Source organism: Martes martes, assembly GCF_963455335.1.
Source record: "Martes martes genome assembly, chromosome: 1".
Lineage (NCBI taxonomy): Eukaryota > Metazoa > Chordata > Mammalia > Carnivora > Mustelidae > Martes > Martes martes.
This window is the reverse complement of record NC_137888.1, coordinates 37221696-37249322: the sequence shown is the minus strand read 5'-3', so window position 1 is coordinate 37249322 and position 27627 is coordinate 37221696. Positions and strand designations below refer to the sequence as shown.

General features: G+C 34.4%; 1 protein-coding gene across 7 annotated transcripts in view; it reads right to left on the bottom strand.

Moving 5' to 3' along the window:
• Positions 1-27627, bottom strand: part of CADM2 (cell adhesion molecule 2) — a gene marked incomplete at both ends in the record, with an annotated part of 1059071 nt that overhangs the window by 976039 nt on the left and 55405 nt on the right. The window lies entirely within an intron of this gene.

The window sequence follows — 27627 nt, the reverse complement described above, 5'->3', positions numbered from 1 at the left end:
ACAAAATTTCATCTATTATATAAACCAAATCAAATTCCTCTCCTGTTACATATAACATGACATATTTCTTCATTTATAAATCAATAAACGTGCACTCTGTTATCATAATACTAAATCTGAACTAATCCTCCAATGAATTGAGAGTTTCTTAAAAAATGTTTTTGGATTTTTATCTTTCCTGAAAGTACATAACACAGTGCTTAGCATATTATATGTGTCCCATAAGTACATAGTAGATATACATGAGTTAAAACATAGGTATTAGATTGTAAATTATCACTTTAGTCAAAATTCAATTTTAATGTCATGGTCTTCTTGATAACTCAAAGTTGGTCATGGCTGAGTTATGAGTGACAATATGTAACTTGGTTTATAAGAATTGGGTATAGGAGTTGAATTAAACCATTGGATAAAGCATTTTACAATCTTTAGCAACTTAGCCTCAGTTTTCTTGTATATAAAAATGAGTATTAATTTTGAAAGCACTTGTGAAGATTAAATAATTTATGTAAAAACATTAGCACTGTTTATACATTATAGTATGTATGTCACTGTCAATACATTTTACTCACTTTCATAGTTTTCTTTCCTTAGTACAGTACCCTGCTTACAACCTCTTGCTCCTTAACTTTGCTTCAATTTTTTTAAAAGAGCAATATATAGATGTCTATGAGAATTCCCCCTTATTGTTACCATTATTAGTAAATTGAAATAGCCTTGGGGATCCCCTTATTATAATTTCCATTGTTAGAGGAGTTTAATAATCTGTGACAAGAATTCTAGAATTCACTATTAGGATTTAAATCACAATTTCCATTTTAAGACATAGGGGAGCCATTGTAATAGTTTATAAAATAAGAGTAAAAACTGATTATCTTCTCATCAGAATAATAATTTGGATGTGTGTGTGTGTGTGTGTGTGTGTGTGTGTATGCTTTGTATATGAACACTGGTAGGTCATGAAGGACAATAGCATGGTGAAAGAGTGGCCAACAAGGACATTATTGTTCTACAATCACTGCAAATACAGTGTCTCTGCTCATGGAAATAATGAAAAAGGGATGGAGCCAAGGTACATGGTGACTGAATATTGGATAGGATTTACTGCATGAAGGAATATGATATAAAAAGAGAAAGTAAACCTATGGAAAATATTGCTAAATCTTTTTTGATGTCACTTATCATGTAGATTATTAAATATCCTTATTTAATTGACTCTATGTTATAAAAATAATCTGCAGAAGCCCTCATGTCCTCTTATTTTTAAAGAAATATGCTAAGCAATTGTTCACTATTGTGGATAATTGTTGAGATATTTTTGGGGTCCTGGAAAAAATTTCACCTAGATTCGTGATGTGCTGATCATTTAAAGAGAATATAATATACATCCTAACCATGAGTTGAGCTACTGTAACAATAGCTTTTACATGTAATTAATAGTATTTCAATAGCTGTATTTTCACTGTTTAACTCTATGTTAGGTAATCTATTAAAAATATTTTACATTAGTCTGTCTGTGAAAATTACTGTAGCCAGGATATAATTGCAAAAAATATTTTATATCATTACATATTTTTTCTAAGTTATCTTTAGCCACTTTTATAGTCATAAAACAAGACAATTTTAAGATGTTATTCTAAAATTATAGTTCTCTGTAAATTCATCCTTTGATTTGGTTTACTCTTTTAGAGATAAGGCAAATTTGCATTTTTCTGCTAATTAGTAGATGCTTACATGCTGAAAAATTTAATTATAACTGAATATTGGCAACTGATATACTGTACTTTACATTTTAGAAGACACAAGCAACAAAACAGACCAATAACTATAATTGACCCCATGGGTTTTTGCTGTTGGTTGTGGAAATGGTAGTTTAATTTCATGCCTAGGGTTGCAATGAATTAATGGATTTATCTCTTGAAAAAAATGAAAGAAATTCATAATGGATTTGGGAGTATGGCAACTGAAGGAGAAGTAAAGTTTTGGTTCACTGAATCTTTGTATATATTTTGGAATAATGCAACGTGAAAAGGTCCTTTGGCTATTTTAAACAAATCACCACCAGAGGCCAATTGAACAAGTATGACTTATGACTGACAGTGTAGTCAGAAATATTAAACTTCCTTAAAAATAATTAGACCTCTCAGGAATGGGATTTGTGCACATTGTTTGCTAGTTTTCCAATGCATCAACTACTACTTATAATCAACTTAGATAATACGGTTTTAATTAGCATAACCACCAGCCCTGGCTTCTTCTATCTTCTCACTTCTCAATTTTTTGAGACACTCTTTCAACTGGAAAAGACACTATCAATGCTCCTAAGATGGTTACTTAGGAATGTTGTTAAATAGACCAATACTAAAAATACACAAGAGATTATGGAATGTTTTCTAGTTAAATTATATGAAAATTTTTCCTAACACATACCTTTTTAAGAGAAAAGATTCACATCATGGTCCATGAAACTGATACCATTTACCTTCTTATATCAGAGGAGTGCTGAGCATTTACTAATAAATCCTCTTAGTAAAACAGTTTTGAAAGATGTCAATTTTGTTTCCTACCTTATTTGATTGCACATTCATAACAAATAAATAAAATAAATAAAAGTCTGCACACATGTCCCACATGTTCATACTTTTATTTATAAAATATGTACATATACTACCCTACACATTCATTAGAAATATTATACAATACACATAAGATCAATTTTAAAATAAGATGGGATAAAAATAGAAATAAAATTCTTAATGTTTTTCCCCACATAGAACAGATTGTCTTTTACACAGCCCACACTGCAGAAAACAACACAGCTGTGTCAAGAAACCTGAAAAGAAGGGGCGCCTGGGTGGCTCAGTCAGTTGTGTTGGACTCAATTTCAGCTTAGGTTATGATCTTGGTGTCATAGGATCTTAGGGTTGTGGGATGGAGCCCTATGTCAGGTTCCCCATTCAGTGGAGAATCTGCTTGGGATTCTCTCTCTCCCTCTTCTTCTGCCTCTCCCTCCTGCTCTCTATCTCTAAAATAAATAAATAAGTCTTTTAAGAAAGAAAGAAAGAAAAAGAAAAAAGAAACCTGAAAACAAGGAGGGTAATATGTTAACAACCTAGACCAAAAACTGGACATCATCTGAAGGGTTATGTGAATAGAACATTCGATTTCTTATTTTAAATTTGTATTTTATTTTACTAATATATAGCATGAAATTGCCAGGTCAGGTTTTCTATCATGAGTTCCTAGAGCAAATGCCAGGTTAAATAGTTCTTGTGTCATATTAATAGTATATCCAGGTTCAGGATTTCCCCCCATTATCCTGTGAGTTAAAGTAGGGTAATTGAAGCTAGGTATCCGAATAAATATTTGAAAGATACACTGAACAGCAACATCAAAGGATGTGATAAAGCAATGGGCTGCTGGGAAACAACTGTAAAAAGTCCAGCCTAACAGTCAAAGATGGGGTAGCTTTTTGAAAGAATATCCCCTGCGTACCAGGTCATGTAGAGTCATGGTGACATTTCAGAGAGTGCCAGGCACTGTAGGCAGTGACAGCTGTAATGAACCAAAGGACATTCTTTGTATGGGTCCACTTTTGAAGAGTGTTGGAAACATCAGTTTAAGGGATTATTTTTTCTAATCCATATCCATTCATAAGCTGGCTCTCAGTTGAGATTCTTTCAAAAAAGAAAAAATCACTGAAAATGCGTGTGTCTGTGTGTGTGTGTGTGTCTGTGTGTGTGTGTGTGTGTGTGTATTTTAAATGGGATATTCTTAGCTTAGATGCCAAAGATCCACCCAAGAATTTCACTGATTTTTCTTGGCAACTGACTTCCCTGGAACTATCCCTGTCTGATTGGTAAGTCTTTCCTAAAAGGTAAAAACAGTGTACAATATCTTAGCCCAGAAAAGACTTGGCAGAAAGTGTAAGAGAGAAATATAACCTACATCAAAGAATATCCTCATTGCTGAGAGGAAGCAATTTTAGAAAGTTGATATACCAACCCCAGCTAATTTCTTCTGGAACATATTCCTCTATAATGGAGAGCAGACAGACCCTTCCAAATGACCTGAAATCCTTTGCCAGATGCAAGTTTTATCAATCAGTGCTATCACAGATCATCACCAAGCAGAAAAACCAAACTGCTTCGAAGATTACATTTTTAATCTCACATCCCCAAACTCTTCGGAGATTAATTCTATTTACCACTGAATAGATTTGCCCCTGTATTGAACATGATTTTGGCTGGTTGTTACTAATAGGAAACATCCTTTCCCTTGCCCCTATTGAACACTCAAGACCCCAAACCTATTCATCTTAAATCATAGGCACAGGAGCCTTTGTAGTATTACGTGAAAGGGGAGAAGTTTTGTTGCTCAAGAAGCTAAAGTATGGCAAATTAATGGATGGAATGGTACATGTCTTTATTCACGTCACAGGGATTTTGAGGGAAACACTGATGAACTACTATGTGTTCTTTCATGTTGTAAGTCTCAAGCACAAAGAGATTTACAGGTCAAGGGACATTGTATTCTTAAAGTGGGGAAGAAATTAATCTTCCTGTTTATGACTAGAACCATAGGTCTCTTCTGGTGTTCAAAGAATTAGAAATTTGGGAGCATGCACATAAAGCTTCATTGTATCGATTAAGTTTTACATCTCCAATAACAGCAGAGGTATGACTTCTTCAACTGGATTTGGGCATCCTCCTAAGGATAAGTGTAAACAACCAGGAAAAGAAGATGGTGATGGAGGTTTTAAGGAAACTACATGGTGCCTGATGTTGACAGGTATGTTTTACAAGCATCCATGGACACACATTTCCCTTTAAATTACTTACTCAAATCACTAGGAGAGCAGTTTAAAGGGGTTTGGAACTGCTACTGTTCCTACGCAGCTATCAAGTGAGGTGTCATTTGGTCTAGACAATACCATTCTGCTGCAGTGAACATAGAAAAGAGACACTTTCATATGCCATTTATTTTAAAATAATAGAAAAGAAACTCACTAGTCCTTTGAAATTATACAAATGATAGAGATGCAGCAGAAATGAAGTGTGATCAAAACAGGTTTAGTCATATTTTTCGGAACTTCTTTTTTTTTTTCTTTTCATATAATTTATTTATTTGAGAGAGAAAAAGCACATGAGCGGGGTGAGGGGCAGAGGGAGAAGGACAAGCAGACTTCCAGTTGAGTGGAGAGCCTGAAGAGGAGCTCAATCCCAGGTCCCCAAGATGATGACCTGAGCTGAAGTCAGATGCTTAACCGACTGAGCCATCCAAGCCCCCCATATTGCAGAACTTCTAAAAGGGAATAGAAAAAAGCAGAGTGGAGAAAATATTAAACCGTCAAAGACAACTCAAAGTTCATAAACAAAATCTGAAATTAATTTAGTGTTCATTAAACAAGCATTGTCACTACCTTATTTAAATTGGAGTCCCAATCTAAAATATAACAAAATAAGTAAAAAAAAAAAAAAATTAAAAGCAACAATTCACAGTTTCAAGCTTGAAGATTGCTTTCATGTCTGAGGCAAATAATAGCAGGTTGAAGCAGTTGCTCTCAAAAAGAAAGCACAGAATTAATGGGCACTCACTCTCCCTGTCGCCATTTGTTTTCCTGATTTGTTAGCAACACACCTCTGAGTATGCATTTATGATAGTGGGTATGGAAGAATGGAGAGTTGCTGGAGAAATTATTTTTGGCCCTTGATGAAGAAGAGTGACTGATAGGGTAATTTAGGGTAATTACATTCTGAAGGAACATACACCAATATTTAAAGCTCATTTCCTTTCAGTATTATGCATGTGTGAAACAAATCTTTATTCTCCTTCAAGTGTTCCTTTTTAGTTTGGTACCTATTACAGCAAATAGCAGAAAATAAGCATAGTGACAACTGTCACTTACTTTAAGACATTTTTTTTTCTTTAAATTCTGACATTTCCCATCATTTCTACAATTAGCCTGTGGACCTGGCTGAAAAGTCACTGCCTGTCTGCCACGACACAATGAAAGTATGAAATAGTAACACCATTTTCTTCCTGCCAAAGATGACAAACCTCCCAAAGGGATAATTTCTCTCTGGGGATAAAGCCACCTAAGGCTCTGAATCGGATCTGTTTTAAAAGTCTTCTGAGCTTGAATGTCAATTATGCATAAAATAGTGCAGGAACTACTATAGATGACTAAATCTCCACTCCTTAACATGAGAAACAAGAGCCTTGATACCTGGAACACAAAACAGGACATGTGAAGCACGTACAAATGGTGGAAAATGACTAAGAATTTAAGAGCCTAAAAGATACAAGAGTAGGATATTATAAATGCATTCTTCTATTCTCTTCTCTTTCCTCTTCTGACTCCCACTTTTGTCTCTTACTCTCACTCTCTCTCTTTCTGTCTCTCTCTCTCTTCCTCGCCCCCTGCCCCACACAAACACACATCGACGAGCTCAATGGAGAGCAAACTGCTCACTGTGTGAATAAAAAATAATCTGAATAAATATAGATTTATGACTAAAATTACACCCTCATAAAAATTTAGAGATTAAAGAGCATGCAAAAAGATGAAATATAAGGCAGATTTAAGTTGCTAAGCAACTTGCCGTTCACATGAAATCAGATATAGCAATTTGCTTTGGCAAGAGTACATGATAAGTTTAAAGAAACAAAACCAGTTATTAGTTTGAGCTACTAAGTAATTAAAGGAAGAAGAATTAAAAGATTGAACTGAATTAAGTCAGTGTTTAACATATAAGAATACAACCAATTTGTCTCAGAGGCCTGAGGGTCCAAACTGATATTTAATTACAAGACAAAAGATGACTGTCAAATTGACAAAGGCAAAAATAGATTAAAACATGATACTATATTTAAATCTGATCTTGTACAATGAGTTTTGACTTCATGCCAACTCCTGTAGTATCATTTCTTACATCATGTAATAAAGTGTTCATGTAATGAAATCTGCCTGCATATAGACTCCGATTATATGTATTCTTTCTGCTGGGTCTAAAATATGCCACCTAAGCAGAGATTAAAGTACTGAATATTGTGAGCATTTATCACTTTGTTTCTGAGAGAACAAAAATACACATTATTATTAAACTTTGGGACCATGCTTGTATTGTTGCCATCAGCTACTATAATCAGAATGCAAAGTAGCAGAACATCTATTCCAAGGATGGGTAATCTGCTCCTTTATAAACACCAGAGTGAAAAAGGATTAAGCCTATTGTTTGTTTGTTTGAGATGGCTTAATTCTCCTCTAGCAACTAGCCCCTTGGCTTTTCTTCACTCAAGAGAATATTTGGAAAAGGAAAACAAGAATTGCTGTCTATAAGTGTTGCTCACTTTCAGACACTAATCTGTCTAATGAGTCTCTATCACTTTAGTTCCAGGTAACAGCAGCAATGGAACAAGGATAGACTTGTTGATTCAAACGAACAAACAAGCAAACAAATTAAAGAAGGCAAGGAACAAACAAGTGATTTAAAGAATGTTCTAAATAAATAACATTTAATTCTTTGATCAGCTTAAGAGCCTGAAATCTGCATGGGTTCAAATACTTTATGCATTTAATAATTTCAGTCTTTCATATCTTGATGCAAAGTTTAGAAAAAGCACAAGACCAAAATGTAATTTTAATTGTTAAGAGGTCACATTTCCTTTGTGTTTTTCAAAATCTTTGTATGAAATGTTCTTTTGTTTTCAGGCTCATTATTAGTCTCCTGAATATTCAGTACTTGTGTGCTCATATTTCTTATTGTGTGAAAACTCACGGAATTTTATCCTCATTGAACTGAGAATCTTGGAACCTCATTCATTTATTCTGGCTGAAGGCTTAGTCTTATTGAAACCAATCAAAGGATTGGAATTTTTGCTTTTTATTAAGTCAAGCCAAGATGATGGCTGGGTGATGCCAATTTACCACTATTATTTTTTTGTGGCTCACTATATTAGGACTACACAGTTAAGACAGGGAGCAGCAAGTGACAGGACCACACTGGGCTTCTGGATGTTGAAAGTTGAGAAGACATTGATTTCTTCTTCAGTATTTAACTTAACTAGAAACTAGCAACATTAAAGATGGAACAAACTTTCTTACTGACCTGTTCATTCTATACTCGCCTTCATATTTTCCTTTCAAGAAAAGCAGCATTAAAAGGACTCAGAGAGAAAAACAGGTTAAGGGGAAGACAGTCACTTCTAGATGGAAGGAGGATGACTTTCTCATATGCAGAGACTTGTGTTTCAAATTGTTAAGTAGCAAAGTCTCTAGGTAAGGGTCTCTCCCAAGGCATAGATAAGGTAATAAGATAAGGGAAACAGACATCAAGAAAAGACCTTCTTAGTAAGAGAGAAGGGTCTACCACACAGTCGGGCTGGATTATACCCTTTTAAAGAGATAGGGATGGAGACTCCCACCCTCCATGCCACTATAGAGGCAGAAGTCATTTGCAGATGTCATTTGAAAGGGGTAACAAAAGATTGTTGCACCTCCTGCAGTACCTGAATAGAAATAAAAAACGCTTTCTATCCAAAGCAACTAAGAACAGAAATAGAAAAGGCAAGGGTGACATTCAGTTGGTGATCTCTAATCCAGCCCTTTGAGCTTGTATTTTCCAGAGTGAACTTTGGGCAACTCCACACAGAAACAGGGAGTGTCCTTGCAGACTGTACACATTGTCATTCTCCTGGCCAGTCTGCATGCCCACTGTGCAAAGTGGAAAATACGGGTAAGAGAACCAGGGGCGGGTAAATACACGAATAAACCTAACTGAGACCTTCATGTATATCACTTCAACTACTCTTGGCTACAGCAAACACTACAATGACGGTAAAGTGGGTAGTGTGTTACCACCAGTCCCACACAGTGGCTTTACGCGAAATTATTAAAAAAAAAAAAAAAACCTCCACCATGTAAGTGTCGTTTTCTCACCTCACCTACTCCTAAGCTGAAGGAAACTTTCCAAATATTGTTGTAAGAGAGGTACCTGAACTAAATGAGAGGATCTAATGAATTTTAGTAATTATCTTCATATCCCAATTGAGTAGAGAAGTTAATTATAACCATTATACTTGCCAATAGTCCAGGATCCTTAGTTAATTTCTTTTCCTCTTTACCCCTGAATCAATTACTTCTAATTATTTAAAATTTATTGTGTTTATTTTCAAACATCCTCCCTAACAATTATTTTTTTCACATGTACCTCCAGTTGAAATTCCAGTCTTATTCTCCAGGTTGCTTTAAGACGCTGAACTCTAGGAAACAAACTGAGGGTTGCTGGAGGGGAGGAGGGTTGAGGATGGTTGATGGGCATTAAGGAGGCACTTGATATGATGAGCACTGGGTGTTATATGCAACTGATGAATCACGAAATTCTACTCCTGACACTAATAATACACTATATGTTAATGAAATTGAATTTAAATTAAAAACTAAAAAAAAAAAAGAAATGCTATGCATCACGCTGGACTTATCGACAGTTCTTCAAACCACAGAGAGATATAAACTGAATAAAAAAAAAAAAGTAGGGAGAGAGCAAGAACAACATAGGATAATCGGAACTTAGCATTCTTACATATCTATTATCTAAAGGCATATTTCTCTCTCTCTTTTTTTTTTTTTTGTATGATTTGTAAACTAGGGATAGTGATACCCGGCTCCTGAAGTTGATGTAGTGAATAATACATATCTTAGGAAGAATGATTAGCACTATGTCTTGTACATAGTAGGTAGACAAAAGCAGTAGTTATTTTTATTCATTCTGTTACTTCGGACTGCTTAAAATAATGAATATTTGTTTTCCTGAAAAATACCTTAAAAGAAAAACATTGGAAAGTTCTGGAAGAGTTACTATTTGAAAAATAGGGTGGATAAGTATATTGACCAGAAACATTAGGAAACCAATATTACTATCTTATGAATGGACATATACAAATGAAGATATGCATATATCCAATAAAAGAAAATACAGAAGTGGGTTTTATAACTGCCCTGTGGTATTAATCTACAGGTGCTTTTGATTCCTAACCACTTGGGCCATTTCTTCTTTTGATACTTACCATTTTCTTTTCCCTACAATCAAGCCACACATATTCACAAATGTTTAATTGGTCTCAAAACACTTCCATGAAACCTCAAACTGTCATTCTTTTCCTTTTGTGTCTTGCTCCTTTCTCCATTATACATGTTCCCTTTTTAAGGTGATTTCTTCCTTATCATTTTATTTGCTGTGATAATTTTATTACCCAGCCTCATAACCCCATCATGAAACAAAGGGAATATGATCAGAATACAAGAAAGAGCAGAGAGATTTATGTTAACATTTTTGAAGAGTGAGTAGAGAAAGGAGATAATGCTTTTCTTGGATATATTTCAACAAACATAACAACTTTATTCAGAATGTTGAAAATTCTCTACATTGGCATTTACTTATACTGTCTCCAAGAATTTGAAGGTAAACAGTATAAACACAAAGGAGCTACCTAAAAATAAACTTTAAATTCCCATTCAATGAGCACCTTGGGAGTAAAATCCAATCAGGAAAGTGTGAAATGTAATGTGTGGTTAGGGAATAGAACCACCTTTTAATTACTGTTGACGGCTAGAGAGTATAGTCTTCACAACTAGTTAATTTCACTTTTTTTTTTTTTATGAAAACAATGTGACTTTAACACCTCAAAAAACAAAAATGATAGCACATAAGAATAGAGACATATCTTTCAATTTGGCTTAAATAAAAACAAAAGTAAAGCGTATCAGCTATGTTTCTTTATCTGCAAATTTAAATAAAGAAAGTAGCACTTTTTTCTTATCCTTTCCAAATGCAAAACACTGATAACTATGAAAAAAAAAAGATATATAGAACAAACATACACTGAAAATCTCTCAGCATAAGAGAAAAAGCTAAGACAGGGTTTATTAAGAAAAAGAAATGTTCTTTTCTCAAAATTGTCATGACAAGGTTAATGTGGAATCGTCCCTTAATCGGGCATTGAAGTCACAGCACACATACTTAGGCCATTTCATTGTCTCTGTCAAGGTAACTCATGCAGGAGTGCAGGAATGCCATATACATGTGAACAATGAAATCATTTGAAAGAACTATTCCTAAAAGTCAAAAGACGATATTCCACATGACCAATTTGACAAAACCTACTTGAGCACAATTCTCACTACAAAAATGCAGACTCATTTCTCAGGTGATTAAAAGAAAGGGCAGCTAAGTATTCATTTAAATGCATAAATGATTGATGGATAACATTAAAGAGAAAGTCACACAGTAGACAAAATGTGTATATTTAAATTCAAAACTGTTATGCTGCACTAGATCATTTCTTTCACATTTTTCCATAAAAACAACACTACAATTTTAGTATATTCTGCATGTGTCTTTAGTGGTAAATTTGTCTCTTTTGATTCTGAGTGTCCCTATATAACTTTCCCTGTCTATGTGCTTTTGCAAAGCAGCATTGGAGAAAGAAAGGCTGCTTTTCCAAAAAGGCAGTATGGTACTTTGCCCATGAATTGCTTTGAATTGTCTTTGATGCTAATGTTATCTTTGTGACCTTGTTTCCAGGTCATCCTTTCCATTTATGTAACTCAAGATAAAATATAGTAATTTGGACTATTGAACCTTCTAGAAAGTGATTTTCATTTCAAGTAGAACACTAATTTATTTATTTCCCGTACAGGTTACCCATGAAAAATTATATTTGGCATATAGATGACACCAGTATAGTGGTTATCAGTAGGGAACTCAGTACTGGTAGAGGACAGAGGGCACAAATTTGTGAAACACATAATTTTTGGGTCTTTAACATGGACCAAGGAACAATAGGTACAAAACATACAAAGACAAATGAGATATAGTCCTTGGATAATGGTATTTGCAGGATCACAAAATGGAAAAATTCCTATGCTGGAGATATGTGAATATTTTATGGGAAACTAAGAGAAGGGGTGATGAACTACCTGGTAAAAATGAGAAAATAACATTAGAAAATAAACATTTGAATTGGGTAATGAAGATGGATTTCAGCAGCTTGAAAAGAAAAGGAAAATCAGCCTGGGCTTGAGGAACATGTACAATTGCCCAGACAGCCTCCCCCAAAAGAACCTTATGTTCTGAAACCAATGAATTGTTCAGAAGAGCTAAGAAGATAATGAAAATCAAAATATGGTGAATACCTTTTATTTGTCCATCTAGATTAAGCTTCCATCCTTCTCTGACTTACTCTATGCTCTGCAAGACTGACATACAATTCAATCAGTTCCTTTGTTGTCTAACTGCCTGATGGATTAAGTCAATGGAAAACACTTGTAGGAAACCAAAGAAGAAGAAAAATTAAGATTTTGATTTCAGGGCATCTATTGCCCTATCTCCATATCTGTGAATAGGACAGTGGCTGTGTTCATCAAACAAACATTATGCCGATCTTAGGCAGCCCTTTCTCTGCCTCCTGATCCAGGAAATATATCCTCTTCTCACATTTTCAGCCTTTGGATGGTCAAGTACCTCACTGTTACTAATCTCTGGAACTTCACTGTCCCTTATCCTTTCTCTACCCCCTGCCTACACCTCTGTATATAGCCCCTTTGTAAAATTCTACTTAAACTAATTTTCGTATCCCATCTGCTTTTTTGCTGCAACTCAGACTGCTACGCAAGATGAAAAAAGATTTGGGTTTTTAGGGTGGGAGTGTCTTAGGGAGTGACAAAACAAGTTTTAGGAAACAGAAATTAACTGACAGACAAAGATTAGGGAGGAGCCAGGTGAACAAGTGTTAAAAATCTGGCTAGGAAGAAAAGACTTGGGCTATAAATGGCATTCTCTTCTTCTGAGAGAGAAAGGAAGGAAAGACACAGATATATATGGGGGGTGGGGTAGGGGTGGTCACAGGAAGTCAAAGAAGATCATGTTTGAAAGGTTTGATGGTTCTGTTAAGTAGACAAGTGGACATGGTAATTTCTTACACGTTTAGGGAGCAGACAATAAGCTCAGAAGTTAAGGAGAATAATGATTTTGTTTAGCAGTGGGAAAGGGAGTCAATTAGAGACAGTGATACAGATTAATAATCAGCTGAGGTTGTAAATAATCCATAGATTAAAATGCTGGTTTGTATGGACTTGTCTTTTTCTCTAGCAGCGTCTTGCAAGTGATGTTAAGACCCATCTACTGGGGCTGGGTAAGGGATGAGAACAAGAGAGCAAAGAAATGGAAACCCTGGTGAAAGAGCAGTAGAATTGTTTCACTATGTGATTCTGGAAACATAAGAAAATAAATGCAAGCTGAATTGACTAGGATTGGAGGGAGCAGTTAATGGTCTCAGTGTGTTAAGATGTGAAGCAAGGGGAGCAGTGATGTTAGGGTAGAGACAAGTAGTCGGTGAGTGGATCTTGCAGTAAAGTAGTTCTGGGAATGATAATGTCCTGGGACCATAAACGTGGGGTTACTTAGGTGGACTGGAGCACAAGAAGTTAAGAACAAATAAATCTGTGAAAGTTAAGAATTTGACATCTGTAGATGATTGAAATACTTTAGCATTTAGTCCAGTTTCAAAGTTAAAAGAGAGTAAGTGGGGGAAGAAGCGCTATTTTATCAGTCCTGCTACTTGTGTAAAACACAAAGTATGAAGGCACAAAAATATTCTGTGAAAGTTTTGGGTAAGAACAAACCAGTAAATTCAGGGTGAGGATTCAGTTTATGACAATAGAAAGTGTTTATAGAGAGGAGAATACCAAGAGTTTAAAGGGAGATGGACAGGTTGGGAATGGATCTGAAGGATGAGGCCTGATGTGAGTAAGAATGACAACCCTGAAGATAAAAGTCAACTAGACTTCTGCATTGAGTGAATATTCTATTCAAAATTCATGAAGGTGAGGAACACACTGTCTACTGTATAGAGACAGAGTTGTAACATGCATGGCCATGGCCACTGCTGATATCTATTCCTTTGACGATCCCTACTGCCCAAGACATACCCTTTCTTACCTTGTGAGATTTGGCAAAGTAAATTTGACTGAGAAAAAAGAATTAACATCTACTTTTATCAAATAGACATCACATTTAAAAAAAATGGACAACACGTAAGAGAAAGAACCTCAAGAAAGAGACTCATGTCCCATCTCAAGATATCACTACTACCAGATCATAGAAAGTTAGTTTTTGGGTTACACTTCAAATTTTACTTAGATTGATGAAATGCCAACCATAGTAAATAATATAGTAAATAAATGGTCAAAATACCTGGATAAACGGCAGTTAGTGTATTGCTATCATACATTGGGAATACCAGTAAGATGACAAAACTTTCAATATTAAATTTATTTAAAACCAAAAAAGCCAGAAGTACAACTTATTCTCCTATTCATTAAAAAAAAAATTTTTTTCTGTTCTTCAAGTAGAAATAGAATTTTAGAGAATAATTCTACTTAATAACTAGAGCTGATAAGTAGCCAAGTTTTGTCCTAAAATCTGTAAGTGAAGAAGGAAATAAACACTATAGAAAGTTTTGAAATATTTAAATTACTATATTTCAGTAAAACTTTATGTGAATAAATTTGAATATCCAATTAATAAGCCACACATATTCTAGGGATGTGGATAGTCATTTTGAATTTTTTTTTAAAGTTGAAATGACAAATTTATGACAGTCCTGGTATGGAAAGCAATAAGAGGATTATTTTTACCTTGTTCTCTGATGTCACTGGTTTTCACTCTGTTGTTAGAAAGACTCAGATTTGTCTAATAGGGAGATGGGATTTTTCATTCTTACATAGCTGAGTATATCAGTCCTGTGTACACAGACACCAAATAGCACCAGTTTCCTATTCCCTTCTTTGAATATACTGAAATATGCTTGTTTTCCTCAGTATTAAAAGAGACATCTAGAGGTGTTTTGGTGGCTCAGACGGTTAAGTATCTGCCTTCGATTCAGGTCATGATCTTAGGGTCCTGAGATTGAACCCCGCATCTGGCTTACTGTTGAGCAGGGAGCCTGCTTCTCCCTCTTCCTTTGCTGCTCCCCCTGCTTATACACATGCTCTCTCTGTAAAATAAATAAATAAAAAATCTTAAAAAAAAAAAAAGAGGGGCGCCTGGGTGGCTCAGTGGTTTAAAGCCCCTGCTTTCGGCTCAGGTCATCATCCCAGCGTCCTGGGATCGAGCCACACGTCAGGCTCTCTGCTCAGCGGGGAGCCTGCTTCCCTCCTCTCTCTCTCTGTCTGCCTCTCTGCCTACTTGTGATCTCTCTCTCTCTGTCAAATAAATAAATAAAATCTTTTTTCAAAAAAGAAAAAAGAGAGAGAGAGAGACCCAAAAGCAGGGTCTTCAGAGACTTTGATATAACATGAATTTGTATGTAAAGGCACTGATTGGTATTATAAGACAAGGTAGATTATATTAATTTTCTGATCCTTGTTTTTCTTAGTAGTAAAATGAACATAATGATTCCTACATCACATGATTCGTGGAAACAAGATGAGAATAAACTAATGAAAATATTTTCTACAAGCTTGACACTTGTTAAGAATTCGTTAGTCATTGATTCTCTCCCTATTTTGAGAAAGGTGGTTTAGGGAGAAAGTCACAGTCACACAAGCTTGGTTCAATGTAAAGAACAAAGCTAATGATGTTCTACTGCACTGAATTTAAATCTTGCCTTTATCATTTGTTGTTTGTGTAGCTTTGATAAAATGTTTAAACTCTCCAAGGATAAATTTCCTCATCTGTAAAGTGTGAACAACAATATCCAACTCAAATTATCCTACAGAGGATTAAATGGGAAATCTATGTAAAGAACTAATACAGTGCCTCTCATATATGAGGAATTCAAGAAGTATTTATTTTTTTCCATTTGTCTCCTTTAAAACTGTGTATTATTTTTCAAAGTGCTATAGCAACATACTTTGAAAGAAAAAAAAGCATTCTATATGCTTATATGTAACTAGGACTTTTTTTTTTTTTTTTTTTTTAAATGAAACAATAGGGGCACCTGGGTGGCTCAGTTGGTTAAACGTCTGCCTTTGGCTCAGGTCATGATCCAAGAGTGTTGGGATCGAGTCCCACATCGGGATCCCTGTTCAGGGTAAGAGCCTGAGCTTCTTCTCCCTCTGCCATTCCCCCATCTGTGCTCTCTCTCTCTCTCTCCCAATCTCTCTGTCAAATAAATAAATAAAATGTTTTTAAAAATGAAACTATAGAGAACTAATTTTGTGATAGAGATTTGTGTGAAAGTTAAGACCGGCTGGGGCAAATACGTCAGCTGACCTGGATTCAGCACTTCTTTGCCACTAACATGCTGTGCAACCATAGACAAAATCGCTAACCTCACTCTTCTGATGTCTATAATAGAACTAATTCAAAAGTCTGATTTGAGGATATTTTACTAAAATTCTTTATACAGTGTCTGGCTTAGGATACATTATCTGAAAATATTAAACTTTATTATTCTGACAATATTCCAATTTTCAAATCAAAATAAATGCCTTTGTAAAAAACACTTTCACTCATTTTTAAATTTAGAAATATAAAAATAAAATATGCTATGAAATATAAAAGAGCATAAATCAAGTACAAAGCATGATTATGAAGTATTATATTATTATGAGAAGCATGTATTAATAGCATAATAAAAATCACTTCAATGGAACTTCTCAATTGTCCCACCTACATAACTAAAGAGATTTTTAAAAGGAGCTAAGAATAGGTCCTAAAATCATCTCGTGACTAAATACAAAGAACACTAAGCAGAAAAAGATGTACTAAGAGAAAGACATTCTGCAAAAACCTGATGTCTAAATTTCATTAGTCTCTCATTGCCACAATTAGATTAAGGCAGTACATAAAATAGTTTCTTACAAGCAATTTATTACAGGGTGTCCATGCTAGCATGTTGAAAATAAAATCAAGTATCTCCATTTTCAACAAAGCAGATTAATGCAGAACATGTAGTTATATTCTTATCGTAATTTCAACCCAATACAAAAAACAAGGCTTTCTCAAAAGTGTTGCCTGCTCTGACAGTAAGGAACTTGTTGCTCAATTCCCCCAAGGCAACTTCTCTAATCAATTAAGAATGTTTTCAAGAACTGTTGCAGTTTTTGGTACATTTCCTTTTGGGGTACACATAGAAGATATGCTTCACCGATGCATTTTGTTTTCAACTTCTCTTAAAATTCAATTTAGTGTAATAAATCATGAAGATTGGTAGTACATACACAAAGGAAAATTAACATAATTTGGAGAAAATACAAAACTACAAAGAGGATTAATCTTAATGTTTCATAAACTATCAAATTAAATAACAAATTAAATAATTGGAAATGCTTTATTTAGCCTTATTAGAAATATTTCTGAATCAGATTGAAAACTATACAATTATTTCCATATAAATATAATTGCAAAATATTTTAATTTTTTAAAAATAAAACAATCATCATTTTACATCTTATTTTAGCAACTGGCTTCACAGTGCCTTAGTAAGTAACTAATTTGTCCATATAAATGAAACAACATGTGATCTCCAATTTATATGTTGAACATCAGTGCAAAATGACAAAAATATTTTGGAAATCAAAACAAAATTCCCAAAGATATCTTAATCTGTGCTATGAAATCTTACTCTTGAAAATAATTTAAGTTCTTTTGAAAGAAAATATTTACTCTTATTACGTCTCCAAATCTGAGACTCACACAAGCTGAGTTAGATCTGCCATATATTTAGTGTTTTGTTATTTACTGGCCTGACCACAAAGTCCTTGAACACTAACTTTGAATAATGTGTTGGCAAGGTGAGAAGAAGGTAGACAAGATTGGAAGCCACAAAACCTTTATACCTTGGAGTAAGTCACTATGCTTTTATGGACCTAATTCTTCTCATCCATTAAAGAAGAGTTTAGATCAATGATCCAAAAACTTTCTGCCATCTCCGGAATTGTAGAAGTATTGTGTTTTATGAAACATAATATAGTGAAAACACAACTTTAATATGAGTTCCATCTTATCATTTCAGCAAACCTAGAAGAAATAACCTACAAAGCTTATTCCATTGATATGTTTTGAGAACCAGGGGAACTAACATATATAATAATACATGATAATAACATGATTAAACTCAAATGCACCACTATATTCACTTTGATATTATTAACTGCATTGTTCAATGTTTGTGAATATTCATTGACAAGTAGGAGAGGACATATGAATGGTTAATGACTAGAGAAAAATCTAGCAAGCCCAAGTTGTCAGATTGGAGTAATAAATCTTATTAAGTCAGCTGTATTTTGTTGAAAAATGGACAAAATTTCCTAAAGTTTACTTGAAAAGAGAATAAATGACCCTAGAGAGTGAAGAATATGACATCTTTGAACTTGAATTAATCATTTTTTTCTTTTTTTTAACATTTTATTTGTTTGTTTATTTATTTATTTATTTATGAGCGAGAATCCCAAGTGGGCCCTATGCCCCCACGGAGCTAACACAGGGCTTGATCTTACAACCCTGAGATCATGACCTGAGCCAAAATCAAGAGCCATACACTTAACCACCTGAGCCATCCAGGCACTCTTGGATGAATCTATTCTTAAAGTGTATGTTCAAACTTTCTATCATTTTGACATTTGAATAAGCAAGTTTTTTTTTTTATTATTTGTACATTCATATGACCTCAGTTAACCTGCCAAGAACCTTAAGAACACAGTCAGAAGTTATATTCCAAATAACATAACCAAAAATTATTTTGACACAATGAAAACATAAGAGAACCTTGTTTCGCTTGGACAAAATTACCTCTTGGTTTTACAGATCACTGAATTTTGTGCTCTCAAAAAGATGAACTGAATAAGGAATATTAAGTGGTGTATTTCTTTCAGTCTTAACCAACAAAGAGTAAGTTCATTTTAATTAGTTATAGACAAACCTGGCTTAAATATATTGTTTCAAGGCTGAATAATACTTATCTAGATTTATATTTAATGACACAACAAACAAAAAGAAAACTTCAACCAAAACACAGTCATGCCTTAACTCAATCATTGGATTTCATATTTCCTTGAATATTTATATGCTTTTTGAATAAGGCTATTATTACATATCACATATTAACCAATATATCCTTTCAGAATCACATAAATATCTATGTAATGGGAATTCAGAAATTCCTTCATTTACTTCATTGTTTAAATTTTTAGTGTTTTTAAAACAATGGATTAGTTTATGTATTTCCATTCATAACTCTCTGTGTCAGTAAACAGTTAAAAAAGAAAAAAAAACTACACTACTGTAACAGTGTCCCTCATTATAACCAACTACAGACTTATCAACATCTCACAAATGGTTTTATAAATTGGTTTATATATTTTGTGATGCAGATTAGGTTATAATATCAAATTAGTTTTGATCAGATGGTAAAGTGGAATATTTGCATATAAGCCATGGTCACCCTATGCACCATCAGAAGTTGTAAGAACTTATTAACAGTCATTGCAGAGGCAATAAAGGGTAATGGTTTAGGGGGCAGGCTCTAGAACTAGACAGGCTTAGATTTTGAATGCTGACTCCTAGACTAGCTATGTTATTTTGAACAACTGCGCTTAAATTCTCCAAGATTCTCTTTTCCAAGTCTGTAAAATTGTGAGTAATATGACTCACTACAAAGAACCTACCTGAAGATGAATTGAAAGAAGGAACAAGACAATGTGCTCCCAGTGTTGTCATTAAATAATGGTTACTATTATTCGCATTTTTCCTTTGATGACATATAATTTGTAAGATATTTATAGCTCTCATATCAGAAGACAAAAATGTGTTAAATCATTGTATCGATGGAACACTTCAGTTCTGTACTTTTGAATCACTAAAGTTTGAAAGGTACTGTAGTTGGTGAAAGTGAATGTATTTTTGGTACCTTCATATTTAGCCCCCCAAAAATAAGACAAATAAATTTATTTCCCATTTGAAAATCATATGAGGAAACTAATGAAAATATCACTATATGTGTATTATCTAATTAGAGGAGAAAATTCCAAACTCTCATTGATTAATTTGAATAATAAATTATCTATTCTGGACCATGAAGATATTTTTAAGCACATAGAAAAATAAGTACAATGAAATAGAAGTCAACTATTTCAAACATCTAATTTTAAAATATAGAACACTAAATTAAGAAAAAAGTGATGATAAAAATCAATAATAAAAAAATCAATAATCAAAAGAGCAAGGGATACTATTCACATGTGCATTTTATTTAGGAGGGACTGCCACTTATTCTATGCTAAAATATGAATCTATGCCACTTCTAGTGTTTGAGGCTATAACAGTTATTATTCTAAATAGTAACAGATGCTTTATATTCTTTGTTTGAATGAAATGATGGTTTGAATTTTAAAAAAATCCATTTCAAGTAGAGAGATAGAGGCTGAGATCTTTTCCTTCTGGACTCATGAAACAAGAAATCCAATCTATATAACTAGTAATAAACCTACTGGGAAAACTGATAGGGCAGTTTAAAAAAAAAAAAAAAACACACAGCATAAAATTGGTGCAATCTATACAACCCTGTTTCAGGAAGAGAAGAAGGAGAAAAACTACCTGAGAAATTTCAAATAAAAAGCATGTTTGATAAAATAGCAGACACATTAAAAGGAAAAAATACCCCACAACCCCATCCTACTGAGGTAATAAGCACAAATGGTAGGAGGGTTTCCTAGCTGCAGCAGGATTAAATAAATAAATAAATAAGTAAATATGTAAATAACAAGAAAATCACAAGAGCAACAGTACTAAGTTAAATCTTCAATATGAATGACTTTGTTTCTAGAATCTAATCTGAGTCCATTTTAAAATCAAACAATTCTGGGATTCTTTTCCAAATTAATGGCACTTAGTTCAAAAGTCTTTTAGTAGAAACACTAGCTTTGTGTTATGAATTATTGTGAAAGCATTTAGTCAATTGAACGGGCTTTGCTGTCTCATATAGACTAACACACTAATCTTATAAATAGGTAATTTAAAGCATAACTGCTAGGATGATTTCTATAACAGATATTTGAAGAAATGTGGGATTCAAATAAGTTCCATACAATATAATAACATAAAGGAGTCTAAAACAACACTTCAGGAGTCTTAATGGTGCAGTGTATTTAGGACTAAGATAAAACTAAATGAAGTCAATTCTTTTGTTAGTGTATTCATTTTTTCAACAGGTATTTATTGTGTCTCTATTACATGATGTAGACATAGATGAATATACATCAGCAGATAAGACACGACATCTGCCTTAACAGAATTCAAAGAACAGTGAGACAAAAGCACATTAAAATTTCAGTGTTGGGGCGCCTGGGTGACTCAGTGGGTTAAAGCCTCTGCCTTCGGCTCAGGTCATGATCCCAGGGTCCTGGGATTGAGCCCCACATAGGGCTGTCTCCTCAGCAGGGGGCCTGCTTTCCTTCCTCTCTCTGCCTGCCTCTCTGCCTACTTGTGATCTTTGTCTGTCAAATAAATAAATAAAATCTTAAAAAAAAAAAAAAGAATTTCAATGTTGTGTGGCAAAAGTTCTAATAATGGTACACACAACATGCAATGATAGAAGAGAGAGAACAAGTGATTTGGAAAGAATTTCAGGTCAAGAATTTAGTAAAGATGACGTGTAAAAGCAATTTATTGGTAGAGTTTGAGAACTAAATAACAAAACTCTGCTCTGAAGTAGCAGAATCTCTACCTTTGCTCTTGAATAAAGACTGCTGGGTAAATAAGAAAGACCCAAAGAGGACCACTCCCCATGCTGCTCTACAAAGCAGGACTATACTACAGTCACCATACGCCCTGAAGCTACAAGCATAAAGTATACCCACATTGTAAATATAAACATGAATAATCAGGGTAAAATATGTGTTAAAGGCCAAAGATGCTTAGAACATTTGCATTTGGGAATTTAGGGAAGCTGAGTGCTCTCAAGGGAATTCCATTGAACAAATATAGAAGACAGTGTTATCCTGGCATTATTTCTGAGGCTGTCATGTCGGGCTGCCCACCCCCCCCCTTTTAATCCAATAACTTCTGTAAACCCGTGGTGTTTAAGCCATTCTGTTCTTACATCATTGTGTTCCCTCTGTTAGTAGTTTAGTGACATCAACAGAAATACACAGGATTTTTACTGGAATGGTATGCATGTTAGAATGCATTAGTCACTGCACGGGAAGACATGGTGGAAGAGATGGGGGTGTTACGCCTCTATTGACACAACATAATTCCACTAGCAATATCCAAACTGAGTTCTGTGAGATTATAATAGGTGCTTTACAAACGTGACATAAAGAAGTGCCAGCAATATTTTCCTCCATAGTGTATTTGAAATACGAGAAGGGATAAAAATTTATTCATATTTCTAAAGCTAGGCTTATTCCATATTGTTTATCCTTTTCAGAAATGGTTCCATTCTTGATAAATTCCAAGATGTGGCCTGCAAAATCACCCAATGCACTAACTTGTTACTTTTGATCATTGATGTATCTGAAGCATTTACCAACTAACTGGCAATCCATGTTGAAAACGAAAAGTAAAATCCAATGCTATTCAGAGTATAATAGAAACAGAAAAAAACAAAATTTGGACTATTTCACTGTGAAGATGATATAAGCAGCTTTGTTTCTAAAGAAATAATTAAAAAAAACTATACAAGATGAATTCTTGAATGATCTGAGAAGTACCCAAAATGTACAGTTCTAATTTTCCCATCTGCTACAAAAGCACTATAGAAATAGAATTTTACATTATGCTGCAGTGACAATAAAATGCATTTGAACATATATACACAACATACATTATATTTGCATACACACACATGTACATACACATGATGCTCTACTTGATTTGTCAACCTCATGCTTAATATTAGTTTGATATGTGATAGAGGCATTTTAAGTGATTCTAAGCTATTATAAACAAAAAGGCCAAATGAAAGATATTTCTCATTATTTTCATTACTTTGTATTTTTGTTATTAATCAGATTTTTTATACTTCTGTTTCATTCATTTGTAAAGTATAAAGCATTAATATAATGAAATTGTTTATTACATATATGAATGTATGCATAATGCCATTTTACTCCAAATTTGATTGGTGTATTCATTATACCTCGTGACTTATTGCTGATGTTTAGGTACCTATCTTAATTTTTAAATTGTTCCATAATTACTGTTTGGAAACTCTAATCTAAGCAGCCAAAGAATTTATTTTCTAATTTTATAGCAAATGTCAGTAAAAAATATCTAAACTTTATTAAAGAGCTTTACTGGATGGCATCTACTCTTTTCAATAGGAACTCAAAATATCTCTTGCTAAAACCACCAGACAACATAAGTAGGATCTGATTGCCATAACAATCTTGATATTTTAAAGCATCAATTACTTAGTTTAGTGTTAGTCCTAAACACATCAGTTTTCATATTATATATTAATTTATATTAAACCCACCTCCAATCTATTATTAACAGAAGAAAAAAAAAGAACTATCCTAGAAAATAAATTGTATTTCAAACCTCAATGGTTAATCAACTATGGTATCTCTATTTGGGAAATGATTACATCTGTACAGAATTTAAACAGTATTGTTAGGAGTTCATATCATTTCAAATATACATAATATATGTGTGTGTATGCGTGTGTGTATGTGTGTGTTTGTATTATCTGCTAAGACCAGTGACCTGAAGGAAAAGAAAGAAACTTGGCACTTACAGCTCCTTTAGAATTTTACTAGAATGGATTTTAGACTGGTAAGTTAACCCTTCTGAGCCTCAAGCTCCACACTGTAAATGGAGTATTTTGTTTACTTTACAGGTCTCATCCCTTAGCAATAACAGACTTTGCTTGGCACATTGTTGGCCTTCAGTTAGTGAAGTTGATTAGAACAGTGGCTTCTGTTCTACTTATTCCCTGGGTGAGAGGGGAATAACGCCTAGATAATATCCTGGAGTTCTTATTGCTATTCTTGTTTCTCCACTATAAAATTTAAGTTTATATTAGTAAGGCAGATTCTTGAAGCTTCTGGTATTGATTGTTGATGGTGCTAGAACAGCCAACTGTCCTGGTTTGCTCAGGACTGAGGGCATTCCCAGGATGCAGAGCTTTCAGTGCTAACACTGGGAAACTTTTGGGCAAACCAGAAGGGTTGGTCCCTCTACACAGACCATCTAAGTTTCATCTTCCTTGTCCTTAACCATATTTTAGCCAGAAACTACCCTTCCTAATGCCTTTGTAGCTACGTTGGCCCATGTGACTAGTCTTAGCCAATGGAATGATGTGTGCATTTCCGAGCCAGGCACTGAAGCATCCAATGCACCTTCCCAATGGTCTTTCCTTTTTATCACTGGCAGGTAACAACAGACATGGTGATCTTAAAGCCAAAAGATCACTTATCCACAAAACAGGGACAGGCTAGGGTCCTGAATTACTGTGTGGAGGAGGGTTTTACGAACCTCATCAAACTGTGAAGCAAGCACTGAACTTCATTGTGTTAAATCATTGAGATTTAGGAGTTGTTTATTTTATCAGTGAGTGAACCCTTATTAGAAGATGTAACTTATGGTTATTAAATAATATTGGAAGTGAATGTTATTTGCCACTTGTTCTTGCCATAAGAGATGGCGCACACAGGAGATATGTAAGGGCCATTCCTCATTAATAATACACTGTTCTAAGTTAGGTCACCCTAGAAACTTCAAATTATCCATAAGTTTATTTACTGCTCTCAGTAGGCTTAATGGGCAGGTAGTATCATTTCCTCCATTTTAGACGATTAAAATAGGACTTAGAGTTGTCACTTATTTTCCTTTCATTACACAAAGTTAAATACCACACCTAAGAATAAACTCACCACTTCTCATACCAAACTCCATGCTCTTCCATAGCTGTTTCCTTTCCTTATTCTATAATGGCACTTACATATATATACACGCACACACACACACGCACAAATATATTTATATCTGTATGCAAATAAACACACACACACACAATGCAAAGCAATGACTACAGTGAGAACATGTACATATTCATTTTCTTTCATTATTTCTTTACAAAGTGCTTTCAGATAATTAGATGTAATGTCTTTCTTTTTTAATTTGTCCACCTTCAAAAATTCTCTGTAGCATCACAAGTTGCTAATTGCCTGCTCCTTCAAATGCTTTAAATTTTAGGTATATCATTTAAAAAAATATTTCTTTGATGCTCCATCTCACTATTTGGTGGATCTCATTTGTTGTGCCATCCTCATGATAAGTCATTGAACTTACCTCCTCACACTATATTGCCTTTCCACTCAAGTGTCTTACCTATTTATATTACCACTTACCCTAATTTTTTTTGAAGATTTTCTTATTTATTTGACAGAGAGAGAGAGAGAGATCATAAGTAGGCAGAGAGGCAGGCAGAGAGAGAGGGGGAAGCAGGCTCCCTGCTGAGCAGAGAGCCCGATGTGGGGCTCGATCCCAGGACCCTGAGATCATGACCTGAGCTGAAGGCAGAGGCTTAACCCACTGAGCCACTCAGGTGCCCCGGTACTTACCCTAATTTTACCTCTGTTCAAAACTGTAGTCTTTGGCTCTAGTTCTAATTTCTTTCTTGAATTACAGATTGACAGGTGTTTACTTGTGTTTAAAATGTGCAAATATATCAAATTCTGCATCTTTTGGACTAACATTCAACTTCATAATTACATATTATAAGCCAGGTTCTCTCCTTAGTTCCTTCTTTTCCAATTGTCCCAATTGTTTAGTCATATTTGGAAAAAAAATATATGTATATATTTACTTTTCTTTGCATATTAAAAAATACATTTATTCATGTAATTAGTGTCTCCATATATTTCTCACTTCAGCTTCCTTCTTCCCAGAAGTTAAGCCCTTATTGTAATATGCTTATAGCATAGGAGAAAATCTGGTCTACTGACAGTTACTTTATATCCTTCTGGACTTCTTTTTTTGCCTAATGAATTTTCACCCATCTTTTCCTATTGTAATCCATTCAGGTATTTGCTCCTAGATTAATCTAAGCACATCTCTGCTCCTGCCTTTCTTGTTTGAAATTTATCTCTGTTCCTCCCAAATTAAGAATTGACCTTGCAGAGTAGTGTTTAAAATCATTCCCAATACTCTCAGAGATGCCTTTGTTTTGTGTGTGTGTGTGTGTGTGTGTGTTTAAGATTTTATTTATTTGAGAGAAAGCAAGCACCAATGGGGGGAGGGGAAGAGAGAGTGGGAGAAGTAGACTCCCTGCTGAGCAGGGAGCCCAATGCCAGGCTCATCCCAGGACCCTGAGATCGTGACCTGAGCCAAAGGCAGATGCTTAACCAACTGAGCCACCGGGACACACCTCAGAGATGGCTTTGTAATCATATCATATCTACTTGGTAAGTTTCAGTCAAGCAAGATAATTGTGCATTCCCCAAATATGCTCTAGACCTTCCCACTCTTGCTGGGTCTACACTCTCCACCTGGGAAATTCCATTTTAGTTCATTCCTTTGGAAACCTTAATCATCCTGTAAAACCTAGCTCAAAGCAGCTTGAATGCATAATTTTTTCCTCTCCTTGCTAAAGGCCATTTGAAAAGCTTCTTCCTTGAACTCACAAAGCACTTTCTTTGCACTTACTTCCTTTATGATGTATGTTACTTCAACCAAATAATAGAATCTTCCCATGAATTTGTTTTTCCCTAAGAAATTAAAAGTTTCTTGTGGACAGGCATTATAATGATCATCTTTGTATTCCTCAAGTGCTTAATATAATATCTTACTCTCAAAAAAAAAGTTCATTTATACAGAAGAGCATTCAAGGTAAGGAACTGTTTTAGAAATAATTGAAATGCCAAAGTGTCTAAATATATATGCTTGAGAGTATATATGGGGCTGATTGGAATGCAGTTAAAACTTGCATGGAGTTAGATAATCATGAAGCAAATTCATTCTGAGGAAGTATCATATGATGGTTAGAAGTTTTCAGCTAGCAAAAAAATAAGGAAATAAAATTTTAGTAAATTATAACTTGTCAAGTTAGTTTTCAACAGTGCCATGGATTTCCAATGCCTAGTTCAACCACAGAAACTAACTGCCAAATATATTTTCTGGTTTAAGTAAGACAATATAAAGCTACATAAAATTACATCTCTCTCTCTCTCTCTCTCTCTGTCTCTCTCTCTATACACACACACACATATAGGTATGTATATATAGTATAATATAAAAATGTAATGCGATGATAAAAGACTTTCAAAAATAAAGGAAGTATATATTATCAAACTATTAAATGTTCTCTATGAAAAATCACAAAAGCTGATTTTATGTTTCTAAGAAGTAAACATAAAAAGAAACAGAACATGCTAAACAGGCCCCAAAACGCCTCTAAATGATTCCCACTGTCTAGTATTCACATCTTCATGTAAACATCCAGACTGTACCAGAGTTGTTCTGTGTGACTAGTAGCACATAGCTGAGGTGAAAGTGTGTCATTTCCTATATTAACTTATAAAGACAATGGCTCCCATCTCACACATACTCATTCATTCTTCCTCTCTTAGCTCTGGGAGAAGCAAGCTGCTCCATTTATAGGCAGTCCTGAGCAAAG